The following is a 13583-nucleotide window of genomic DNA, read 5'->3' on the forward strand; positions in this document are numbered from 1 at the left end:
CCAGAGACCATCTTAGCCTCCTGTCTTCAATTTTAAGCCTTGTAATCGATTACCCATCCTTGGTAATCGATTACCAGAGACCATATCTCACATATCAATCAAGTTTCGCAGCTGGCTAGCCACCACAAGCCTCCTTGCTTTGTGGTCTTTGTTCCTTTTATCTGTTGACTGCCAGGAGCTCGCCTGCTTAGGTACATCACAGGTTCTCACTGACCGACTATGCCCGGGTTGGGTCGGGATTGGTCAAGCTTGGTTTTGGGCAATAGCACCCCACCTGACGTCCCCAAGGTCTCCTGACCCTCGCGACATATCTCCAGGTACCACTCTGTGGTCAACAATAAAAGCAGGAAGTTTCACCCTTCAACACTTCCTCATCTCAAGCTTGTAGGATTATGGGGTACCCATCACATGTGGTACTAGGTGGCGGTCGGGCGATGGTGCACAACAAGTTTTCCACATCCACAATGCACGCATAAACCCACCATCCCCTGTTGCCCACCTCCAACTGAGCTCACGTACTCCCACGTAGCCCATATCCTCGTTTCTCTCAACACCGGGTCCCCATCAATCCTCCCAAGCTTCCACAACATCCAAGAAAAACAACATTCAAACAGCACAAGCTATCACAGCCAAGCAAAACAGAGTAAAGGCAGAAAACTCTGCTCAACACATCAACCAAAATCACAGCTTTTCTCACTTAAAGACCACAGTAACAATTCCTTCGATCCAATTCGTTAACCGTTGGATCGACTCCAAAATTTTACTGGAAGTCTATAGTGCATAAGCCTACATTGTAACCGTTGGGATCTACTAGAAAACATCCAGAACTCATTCTGTACTACTCTTTCCACAGCCAACCACACACAAGCATTTTCTGCACCAAGCTAAAATCCTGCTGCACCTATTTTGACAGCAAAATTCTGCATAAGTGCAGATTTCGAAAATCACACTTCCCCTCATCCAATCTTGCTCAAATCAAATCCTACAAGTCCCAAATCAGGTATCAAACATGTCTAAACCAAAGCCAAGCTTCAAACCACAGCAACACAAAATCTAGGAGTCCAAAACCCCTCAATTCAATGGGTTTTCTAGGTTTGAAAAGTGAAATTTAGAATGAGGTAAATTTGAAGCAAACTCTCACCTCACACCAGTCCATAACATCCATTTAGACTTGTTCAAACTGGATTTACACCTAAAATCTCACCGAATCAAAATTTGACTCTTCAACACCCAAATTTGCCCTAGAAATGGCTCTTTGTTCACTTTGGTCATTTATTTTTCTCTCTAGCACAGTCCAAGCTTTCTCATAAGTCCTAAATGAAATTTCAAGCTAGTATTAACTCACTTTAACCTCCATTTACCACAGAATTCAGACTTAGCCTTCCAACCCTCAAAGTCTCACTCTTTTTCCACTCATAACATCACATTCTCACTTTCTAACCCTAGGTTAGTTCTACCCTTTGTCTCTAACAGATTTGTATCAGCAATTTCAGCATATAAACATCACAAACATCATCACAAAAACCCTAAAACAGAATGGGTATGTCTAATTCACCCAAACATGGCAATTTCAACAAGCTTTCAACAAATGTCTTCACAAATAATCATCACACAACAGAAAACTAACAAAACTACCCCTCATATCTCCCAAAACCCCATACCCACGAAAATCAAGAGGGAAAGAAGTCCACCCAAACCTGGATTTTCGAAGTCCCACTCGTAGCCACGCACTTCACGACCCCGAAAATGCTCTCCTTTCACGATTTGGGGCAGAAATGAGCACCAAAGGTTGAAGCTTTGTGTGGAGCTTCAATGGTGAATGAGGAAGAAGAAAGCTACGTGAGAGAGAGGGAGAGAAAAGGCTTCTGAATTTCTGGTTTGGCTGAGTGAGGAGAGAGAAAAGCTTTTTGGTCTTAAATAAAAAGGGTTTTCCCTTTTTCCATTATTTTATTCAAGCTCTGCCACATGTCCCTATTTCAGTGGAGCCAAAAGGGCCCACTTTCCCTTTTTACTGTGACCAACACTCAGCCACAAAAGTGAGGAAAATCTGACCTTTGAAACGCTAAAATCCTGCCTCGGTTTGTGTGTCATTTCTCTGGTTCCAATTCCTCGCGTTTCTCTGCGTCCGTCGGGGCCAGTTTTCGAAAGTAAGCAATATATATATCAAAACGCTCAGAATAAAACCCCGAGCGTGGTTCAGAGGTTGGTTTCGTTAAATTCTAAGTCGCACGCAAAACGATGATTTTTAACTAATTAATTAGGAATTAACCCATAACCTCCCAGTTATGGATTTCTCTCCCTTAATTAGTCCAACCCGCATATCTTGCCCCCACTATTCCTACTCTAACCAAGAACATATATGCATATACACTGAATAATACTTATATATATAATCATTCAAAATACATCGTTTCCAAAAATTCCGGGTAGAAATTTCCAGGATGTTACAGCAAACCCTAAAAAAACTCCGACATGATCAGCGTTTGGGCATGCATCGTCTTCGCCATTTCACAATGCTGATTAAACAACCCTAAAGAGAGAGAGGGAGAGAGAGAGAGAGAGAGAGAGAGAGAGAGAGAGAGAGAGAGAGAGAGAGAGAGAAACCTGAGCCATTAGGGCAACACTCTTCCTTGGTCTATGAATCTCAATTCTCAATCAAATCGCATCCCATAGTGTCCCACATTTCCACTGCCGGCTACGACACCTTTACTGACACCACTCCCACCGGAACCACCACTACCTCCTCGGTGACTCCCCATCCATGGCGTGAGTTTCTAGACCGCTCAACCCTTTCCTGCCCCTACTTCTATGACGATGCCATGATCCAAGTCTAAAGAAACCTAAGCCACTTCTGCTTCAACTATGCCATTGTCACGCTCCCCATCATCTTCCTTAGCCTCCTCTGACACCCCATCTTCATGATCGTCTTCCTCCTCGTCCTCATCACCTGGTACTACTTCTATTTCATTAAGAACCATAATGGACATCAAGAGGTATAATTTTAATTAAAGTCATTTCATTTTTTGTTATGTCTATTATGTGAAACTCATGTGATACTATTATAAATTGTATGTGCAGATTATGGTTGGATATTTTGATTCTGGTAAAGATGTTGGTCACTTTACTGCTACTTGGGAACTTTAAAAAGCTCAGGAGGATGTTGTAGCTGCTTGCAATGATTATGGAATAAAGGTTACTTTATTCCATGGTCATGGATGCCGTATTGGTCATGCTATTAGTCGAGGAAATTTATTGCATATCATATAATCTATTATGTTGTACAAGTGAAGTGAAATAACATTGTAACCGAATTCATTTTGTAGAGTGCAGGATTCTTGATCGAGGCTGTACCCGAATCAAATAAACATTAAAAATGCAGTATCTAGGAAGTGATCCTAGGTCGTCTCCCAACGAGCAATGGTTAATCAAACGTTCATAAAAAATAATAATAAAATAATAACGAATTGCGGGGGGGGGGGGGGGGGAGGGGGGGGGAGGGGGTTTGTTTTCGTAAATTAAACAGCAAGCAAATTTGAATTAGAAAATAACAGAATTAAAACATGTTGTTTCCCCTTGATTCACAAGCAAGTCTCTTATCCTAGGTTACGAAAATTTATCCTTAATCAGTTCAACCACTTAATCCAACCCTAAATTAAATTACTAAGCGAAAATTAATATAAGGCTGTCATTATGTGATTAAGCAACACATACACCAATTAATCATGAACGAAACTGATCATTAAGCATGAATGTAAATTAAGCGTAGAGACAATTAATCAAGCACTAAGCATGCATGGATTAATAGCAACAAATACAGAGTAATTGGTGAAGAGGAAAAACTTATCAGAATTCAATAGTAATAACAAAACCTCAAAGAGAGTTGTGCTTGATCCTCAAGAGAAAACAACGCTGGAGACTTAGCCTTCCATTAATCAGTAGAAAACGAAATTGTAGATTGAAGCAGAAATGAAATTGCATAAACAAATTTTATTCTACGTGAATAGTGTGCATGAACAGTAAAAACTGGAATTCTAAAATCCTAAAATTATTCTCCTTTTCGAAAAACTCCTTAAACTAAAACCCTGGTGCTGTTATATAAGTCCTCAGCCCCAAAGCTTACAAATTTTTTTTAAGTCCAAGTCCATAAATGAAATAAAATAAAATTTGGACAAAATAAGATAAGATTGGATGAAATAAAATTTGGATAAAATAAAATCTAGATGAAATAAAATCTGGATAAGACAAGATTTGATAAAATAAAATTGTCTGCTCCCTTCAAGTCCAAGCCCAATTCCGGATTCAAGCCCAATTGCTTATAATTCTCCTGAAATTAAATTAAAAACACAAAATTAGTCAAGTAGGCCCAAATGATAAAACTGCATAATTAATTTGACAATTAAGGCTAATCAGTAATTAAAATGGTGACAAAAAAGATTAAGAAATAGGAGAAAATAATGACACATCAATTCTCTGAAGCATTTGATGCAACCCGAGTCTCTATTCTCCTTGGGTTTTTCAAGGTAGATCTTATTTGCTCACATTCTTAGTAATTGTGAATTTGTGTGAAAATGAAGCAGTACTACAGTAGGTTTTTTTTGTCAGCTTCATTAGTTATGTGTAGCTCAAGGTATTCTACAACATACAAATTTGAATTATGGATTGTCCATATGATGTTATTGTTCACACTTTGAAATGTAATTTCATCCAACTCTTTCTGTTGTTCTTATAAAGTGCAATGAGCTAAGTGTATATAATGTTGTATCTACAAATTATATGCATGTGTCTTCATAAATCCTTTTATCAAAACGAGGAAGAAAATTCCTTTTTCTTTTTGGTAACTTTTAATAGATTAGGATATTAAACATTTGTTGACACTACCTTTTGTATTTTCACTTTGAATTGATTTCACTTTTTCAAAAGAGGAATCATGTTTGTGAGTTCCAATGTTTATGCAAAATTTCTTTATAAATACCATTAGTTCTAAAACAATATTGTTAAAAACAGAGTAAGTTTTGTGCTGCCATTAGTTCTAAATCATCTATTTTCATCATCATCAATCATATGATTGCCATATTTCTGCACAATTTGGTCTCACATCATCATATATAAGCATGCTTAATAAATTGCATTGGCCTTGTTTGTCGATTTAAATTGGTGTTCAATTGAAAATGTTGTTGTTACTAGTTAATGATCTGATCATGTGATTAGTGTTACTAACTTAATTGTTTTGCAGGACAAGTGTTGCTAGATGGGAATGATGTTTAGTCATTGAAGCTTAGATGGTTGAGACAACAAATAAGACTAGTGAGTCAAGAGCCTGCTTGTTTGCTACCACAATTTGAGAAAACATAATCTTGGGTAGGCCTGATGCAAACCAGGTTGTGATTGAAGAAGCTGAAAGAGTGGCTAATGCTCACTCTTTCATCATCAAACTTCCCGAAGGTTATGAAACTCAGGTTAGTCAACTTAAGCTAATGTTGCTTGGTGAAATTGGTCCAGTGAAAAATGCATATTTTGTGATGGTGGTTGATGATCAACCACCCTAATGGTCCTGTAAAATCAATCACATCATTCACATCAAGCATGCCTTGTTTCCATCACACACGCCAGCTGATTCACGCACTTAATTAGTGGTCTAAAAGTATTTATGATTTTAGAGAATGGAAAAACAATAGATTATAACTAGAGATATAACTTTAATGCTGGACATCCTTTAGTTTTTATACCAACAAACATTGCCTAGTGGTATGGAGTAGGCTAAGTATGAAAAGTTTTGGGAATGAGATATAAATTATCTTTTCTAGTGACTGTTATTCCAAATATCTCAGTCATGTCCAAATCTTCATGTTTCATTCCGTTGGGAAGTTTCCAATCAAAATGATACATCAACATTGCAAGTACACACTCAACATTGCTTAAGCCAAATGTGAGGCCAGGGCACATTCTTCTTCCAGCACCAAATGGGATGAACTGAAAGTTATTGCCTTTGTAGTCAACAGAACTTTCAATGAACCTCTCAGCCTCAGTCCACAGATTTGGATCTCTTCCAATTCCTCAAGCATTCACTATGACCCTGCTTTTCATAGGTATATGATACCTATTGATCTCACATGCTTGTCCATATTCTCTATCCACTTTTATTAGGCTTTCCTTCATTACCAAAATACAGTCTTACCTCAGCCTGTGCCTTTTCCATTATTCTTGGATTTTTAATCATTTCTGCCATTGTCCATGTTATGGTAGCAGATGATGTATCATTTCTAGCTACCCCCAAAGATGTCCTTCAAGTAAAGAAAAATTAAATTATGTTTTCTATGTCTTACACTCATTTAAGAAGTTACATATCGCCACACAGTAGCGAGTTAATTAATAATTTACTGATTTACCAAAGGGAGCATAGCATGAAAGTAGTGCTTCGGTTTCCACTTTTGATTTTTTAATTTTGGAAATAAGGAAATATTCCAATAAAGAAATCAGAAAACATATATATTCTCAAAATAATTTTTTTAAGCAGTTTTGTTTCCCTATCTTCAATTTTATTATTTTAGTTTTTGTTATGAAAAATAGTTCTTTAAAAATCGTTTTACAAAACATTTATAAAAAATAAAGTAAAAAACTAATACACAATCAAACTGGCCTACTCTCCACTTTTATATAGTGCAATAACATTGGTGGAGGATGTCAATATCTTTACCCAGATCACAGCCTTGATACTTTCATCACTTAAGCAAAACTCCTTCTTCAAGAGCACATCTAAAAGAACTTCCCCCACTTCTTGGTCATTTGGGACACTTGACTTAGCCTCTCTATGCTCATCGATGATGTTTTACATTATCTGGTCAGCGCTTGTTGATGCAACTTTTCAAGCTTAGGCTTCCAGCCAGACATGTGCTGAAGAAATGTCACAGTAAGAGTACAAATGCCGGAAGTCAAATGGCAACATATAATAAAGGTAAAAGCACGTGTATATTTGCGTGATATATATTAATTGCTTGAGAAGTTGACATTTAGTTAAAAAGATACTTAGCCATGTTATACATGCATGGCTAATAAATAAAGTAACAAAAGTTGTAGTAATATATAATTAAATTTTGTTGTATTCATGCATTTAAATTTGGGTCAAAGGTTTCTCAGGCTTTGCTGGAATTTGTGACGCCCTGTTAGTGGAATTATTGGCAATTATATTAAAACTAGTCCTAACTCGTTGGAACATTGATTTTATGAATGTGGATTATTCACTTGAATTGCACCTCAACTTGTTGCAAGCCACTTTGTATAAAATAATATATAATAGTATAATATTATATAGGTTAGATGGTAAAATAGGAAAGCAGAAATATAGAGATGTGTCACATAACTATTACAGTAGGTAACTAACTTTTCATAGAAAGAAGATAATAATGAATTTATGATAGTTAAGCTACGTACAAGAGAAGAGCAAAGCCTTATCATAGTATACCGATCTTGACTTTAGCATAAAACAACATTTAAATTAAAATATATGCTAAATAAAAAAATGGTAAGTTGAAATGCTGAAATAGACACAATGTATCACGTAATTATTATAGTAGGTAACTAAGCATTTATTTAGAAAGAGGATAATGTCTCTAGACTTTATTGAAGTTGTTTAAGGTACAAGAATAAAGTAGCTTATCATAGTAAAATGTGAAACCCACATTTTAGTTAGGAGTCTATAATTGCAACCTCTATTATTTTAGTTAGGATGGATTTATTTTGTCAACAAGCAAACCCAATGATTTTTAAATGGAGTTTGTAAAAGTCAAAGCCTTGAAAGTGATTGGTCATACAATGCATTTTAAAAAATCTAGAAGGTAACATGGTTTGGTCAACAATGCATGCGCGAGAATACAGAGGAATTGGATATCTATTATTACTTATTAATTAAAGAGAATAACTACCAAAACTGGAGATGCCCAGAACATAGAAACAAAAAATGAAGACTGACATTAAACTCACTGTATAAATTAAACAAATAAATACTTTGTGTTGACGTTTTCATTATCTACTGATACACAATGAGAAGCTCTCCAATTTGTCAATGAATTATTTTTAATGAGAATTTCAATTTACTCTTGCTGCCAGGAGTAGGTCCTAAGGTTCCATTAATTTGGATTTAGTGATCTATACTGGTCTAAGGTTCAATTTACTCTTTCTGTACCTTTTCCATTCATATCTTTTGGACAAAAATTTCATGTCCTCCCTATTTCGATTTCCAGTGTTACTGTTTCATTAAGATTGTTTCTTATCTTTAATAGTGTCTTTGCATTTCTTTTGGATCCTTTGAAAAACATAATGGATTTGTTGGAGTTATTAGGCAAAGAAAAGCCCTTAATATGACTGACTACAATAGTAAATTATGCTTTCGTTTGACTGCAGGCAATCTTTCTTCCTGTTGTTGGGCTTGTTGACCCTGACAAGTTAAAACCTGATTATCTAGTTGGTGTTAACAAAGATAGTTACTTAATCTTGGATACTTTGCCTTCTGAGTATGATTCATGAGTAAAGGCCATGGAGGTTGATGAAAAGCCAATGAAGGACTACAATGACATTGGTGGTTTAGAAAAGCAAATACTCTATAGTTACGAGCAATTTATCAATGCACTCTTTCTTTTTTTCTTCTTATTTATAATTAGGTAATAGGGTCTCTGATAATGTGATCAATAACTTGGTCTCTGCCACCAGATCCAAGAATTGGTTGAAACTATTGTTTTGCCAATGACCCACAAGGAGCGGTTCCAGAAATTTGGAGTTGGTCCACCGGAGGGAGTGCTCTTATATGGACCTCCAGGAACTGGAAAAACACTAATTGCCCATGCTTGTGTAGCACAAGCAAATGCCACTTTTCTGAAGTTGGCAGGTCCACAGCTGGTCCAGACATGACTCTTCCATTTTTACTTTCTTATTATGACTAAATTCATTGTATCTTATTTTGAATTGTTGGTAATTTTAATTTTCTGTTTTTTAATGGGCAGATACTTTACTCATCAATCTTTTTCAGCTAATAATTTTCTTGTGAATTTTGTTGATGAAACTCATTGACTGTATGGGGATTAGTTATTCTTATATTATGTTTTCATATTAAGGATATAAATATGCTTTGGCTCTAGCAAAACTTGTCCGCGATGCCTTTCAGCTGGCAAAAGAGAAGTCTCCATGCATTATATTTATGGATGAAATTGATGCAATTGGAACAAAGCATTTCGATAGGTATGAGCAAGCAGGAATTTAGATCTACATATTAATTATCTTTTATTTTCTTTTCTTTTTTTATTGGGAAAGGGTTGGTTCTTGTTTCAATAATAACAGTTTTGCAACCTTGTGATGTTATTTGGTTGCTAGTTGTAGTGAAGTAAGTGGAGACAGGGAGTTACAATGAACAATGTTAGAATTGCTCAATCAGCTTGATGGTCGTAGATATATATATAAAAAAAAACATTTTAAGACGGTTTTCCAAAAAAATTGTCTTAGAATCTTAAAATTATTTCATTTTTTGTTTAAAAAACATTCTAAGACGATTCTATGAAAAACCGTCTTAGAATCCTATATTTATTTTAATTTTTATAATAAAAAAATTATATTCTAAGACGGTTATTTGACTAACCATTTTAGAAAGTAGTCATTCTAAGATGGTTATTTTTTTTAGAACTGTCTTAGAATGTGCAGTTTTTCTAAGACGGTTTTTTAAGAACCGTTCTAGAAAGTTTTTGACTTTCCACATTGTTGGCTACAATGACGGTTCATAGAACTGATGTAGAAACATGTTTTTCTAGTAGTGTCTTTTGGTTGGGATTTTAATTAACATGCAAAGACATCAATCACAAACACTGGTAATCACCTAAATGTTGATTGAACCTACTACATAGGAGAAATGCATACGTAGGAGTAATAATGAGTGGTTTTATGTAAAGGTGATTCAAACCTATGGCCTACCAACTGGTTGATGTAAAGACAGACTTGTGGGAATTTTATCAAATGGATGTAGTTTTCTTTCGATTCTTTCATATAGGGATTGATTTCAAATAATTTCTAATAAAAATAGGGTAAGTCATAACAGATGTTATAACTTCTAAGTTAGAAGTCGTAACATCTATTATAACTTATTATTTTTATTTTTTTAAACTAAAGTTGTAAATTTTTTACGATTTTAATTTATATTTTTTTACAACTTCAAATTCGTAATTTTTTTTAGATTTTACAAATTTGAAGTCATAATTCTTTTTCTTCTTCTTTTTTTTAGGTGTTTTAGGCTTTTTTTAATTACTTGTATTTTATTTTCTTTTGCTTTCAATTTTTTTTTAAAATTATAAATAATTTTATTTTTTTAATCATTAAATAAATATTTTTAATTTTACTTGTTATTAGTTTTATTTAATATCTTGTATATTTTTATGGTTTATTTAATATGTTATATGTTTTTAGTATTATATATATGTTTTAATATTGTTTTATTTAATATATTTTGTATATTTAAAATTTAGATAATATTTATATAATGTCATTGAATTTGATTTGTTTTTGTAAATAAAATAAAAAACTAACTTAATGATATTTAATATTTGTTTTAATATTTGTTTCATTTTAAATACTTAAAATTTAAAATTGTGATTCTTAATCTTGTATTTCATGCATCAAATTCTTGCTTTATTACATTTTCACCATATTTATTACTCATTATTTTATCTTTTGCCATAGGATATGAGATGAGAAAACCATGGTTTGAAGCAAAGTTGTTTGCAATGTGAGCAGAGTTTTCACAAGCAGCAGTTTAGTTGGACCAAATTCCCAAAAATAAATGGACTCATGCCTACGATGAAAAAAAATGGTATAATCATATGACTATCAACCTTGCTGAGTGTATGAATTCTATTTTGAAAGAAGCCCGAGCATAACCTATTACTGCCTTAGTCAATGAAACATTTAATAAAATTAATGATTCATTTGTTACTAATGGCATGAAAATCATGAATTTGATAAAGGCAAGACATAGGTACTCTGAAGACATATATGTCATGATCCATGAAAATCAACACATTGCTACCTTGCATTATGTTCGAATGTATGTTCGAGAAACAGGGAGTGTGAGGTTCGTGAAATTGCAACACTACTAGAAAAAAACACTTTTAACATCGGTTATTTTGGACATTTAACATCGGTTTTGAAGCGATGTTGAAACTACCGACGTTAAAAGTATCAACGTTAACATTGATTATGAAAATTGATGTTAAAATACACTATACAACATCGATTTTCAAGAAAACCAATATCCTATTATAAGCAATAAACAAAAAAAATATAAAATATGAAAAAACCAACATCAATTTTGTTTAAAACCGATGTTTTGGTGCAAAAAACATCGATGTTGAATTGTGTATTCTGAAACACTTTCTACATCGGTTTCAAAACCGATGTTGAAAGTGCTTACGACATTAGTTTTGGCCAAAACTAATGTAGAAAGTGTCTTTACAACATTGGTTGGCCAAAACCAATGTTGTAAAGACACTTTCTACATTGGTTTTAGATCAATCGATGTTGTTTTTTTGCCTTTTTAGAATGAACCAACCAGAACTAATTTACAAAAAATATATTTTAGTCTAATATAAATGTTATACCCAACTAAATAAATGCAAACAATGAATTTAAACTTGATCAACTTCTTATGAAAAATTATCTACGAAATTAGATCCTATAACCAAAAATAAATTGATAAAATTCAAAACTAACCTTATATGCTTTATTTTCTGCCTTGAGCTTGCAAATCCTCTCCTCGTAGATTTATTTTTCGTTTGGGTCAAATGTTGAGGCATGGATTGGGCTCAAAAATAAAATTGTCGAAACAAACATAATAGTATTTCTGTTCTTACCTTGGGAGCACCAATTCCTTGTTGCTTTGTTTCTATCACATTGCCATGTGAGTCTAATCTCTAGTTGATTATATCGTGTTTCTGAGAGTTACACATCTAAATACCTATAACATTGTCATATATTATAAAATTATTGCACCAAAATCAAAGACATTTACTCTAGTGCCAAATTATTTTCATAAACATATAACATCCATGCATAATCATATTCCAAACAGTCCAAATATCTTAATCTAAGAATAGTCAAGATTGTCAATTTTTTAGTTACCATACCAAAATTATAGTTTAATTACTAATTTCTTTTGTTTTTTGGTAATTTAGTTTCACTAAATTATTAATTAATTTCTAACTTTGTGATATTTTCAAATGTCAAGAACCTTAATTGTGTGGTGGGCCTGTTAGTGCTTAGCTTTACTGAGTTTTAAAAGATTGGCTAAAATTTTGTTAAAACATAAGCACTTAGACAATGAAGGAAAGCTGGAGTTGCTGCACATGATGTCCAACATTACGTCAAGGAATCAGATTGGGCTGCACAATGCACAAGGCAAGATAAAATGTCAAATGAAGAATTGAAGCTGCAGGATCCACGATGTCGGATACGATGTCCAGGACATCCGGGCCGAAAATACTGGACACATAAATCTGTTATATCTTTAACAGATTAATGTGCAGTTAGCAACAGATTTGGCGATCTATCTTTAGGAACGAATTAAAAGATAATTAAAGTTCGAATTACAAACTTGAATAGTTCGTTCAGGGATTAGAGATTAAAGATAAAAACTAAAAGATCAAACTTTATCTTTTAGTTCTTTAAGTGCAGATTTTTCAGGAGAATGATAGATCTCATCCAGCGCAAGTTGTTGCAGCCCAGATACGCACACTGCTATATAAACATGAAGGCTGCACGAGTTTTCTACCAAGTCCGAGATTGAAGAGTTATTTTGTGAGTTTTGGGACTTGAGTGTTTTGTGAGCCACCTTGATGTTACCCTAACATCAAGTGTTGGACCTGAGTGTGTAGAGTTGATCTCTTTTGTTCAGAGAGCAATCTCTGGTGTGTCTTTGATTTATTTGTAAACACGGGAGAGTGATTGAGAGGGAGTGAGAGGGGTTCTCATATCTAAGAGTGGCTCTTAGGTAGAGGTTGCATGGGTAGTGGTTAGGTGAGAAGGTTGTAAACAGTGGCTATTAGATCTTCGAACTAACACTATTTTAGTGGATTTCCTCCCTGGCTTGGTAGCCCCCAGATGTAGGTGACGTTGCACCGAACTGGGTTAACAATTCTCTTGAGTTATTTACTTGTTTAATCTGTTCATACTGTCAAATATAATCTGCATGTTCTGAAGCGTGATGTCGTGACATCCGGTACGACATCTGTCATTAGTATCAGAATTTCAATTGGTATCAGAGCGGGCACTCTAAATCACTGAGTGAGATCTAGGGAGATAAATTCTGATGAACATGGAGAAAGAAGGAGGACCAGTGAACAGACCACCAATTCTGGATGGAACCAACTATGAATACTGGAAAGCAAGGATGGTGGCCTTCCTCAAATCACTGGATAGCAGAACCTGGAAAGCTGTCATCAAAGGCTGGGAACATCCCAAGATGCTGGACACAGAAGGAAAGCCCACTAATGAATTGAAGCCAGAAGAAGACTGGACAAAAGAAGAAGACGAATTGGCACTTGGAAACTCCAAAG

This window comes from Glycine max, chromosome 20, assembly GCF_000004515.6.
Source record: "Glycine max cultivar Williams 82 chromosome 20, Glycine_max_v4.0, whole genome shotgun sequence".
NCBI lineage: Eukaryota > Viridiplantae > Streptophyta > Magnoliopsida > Fabales > Fabaceae > Glycine > Glycine max.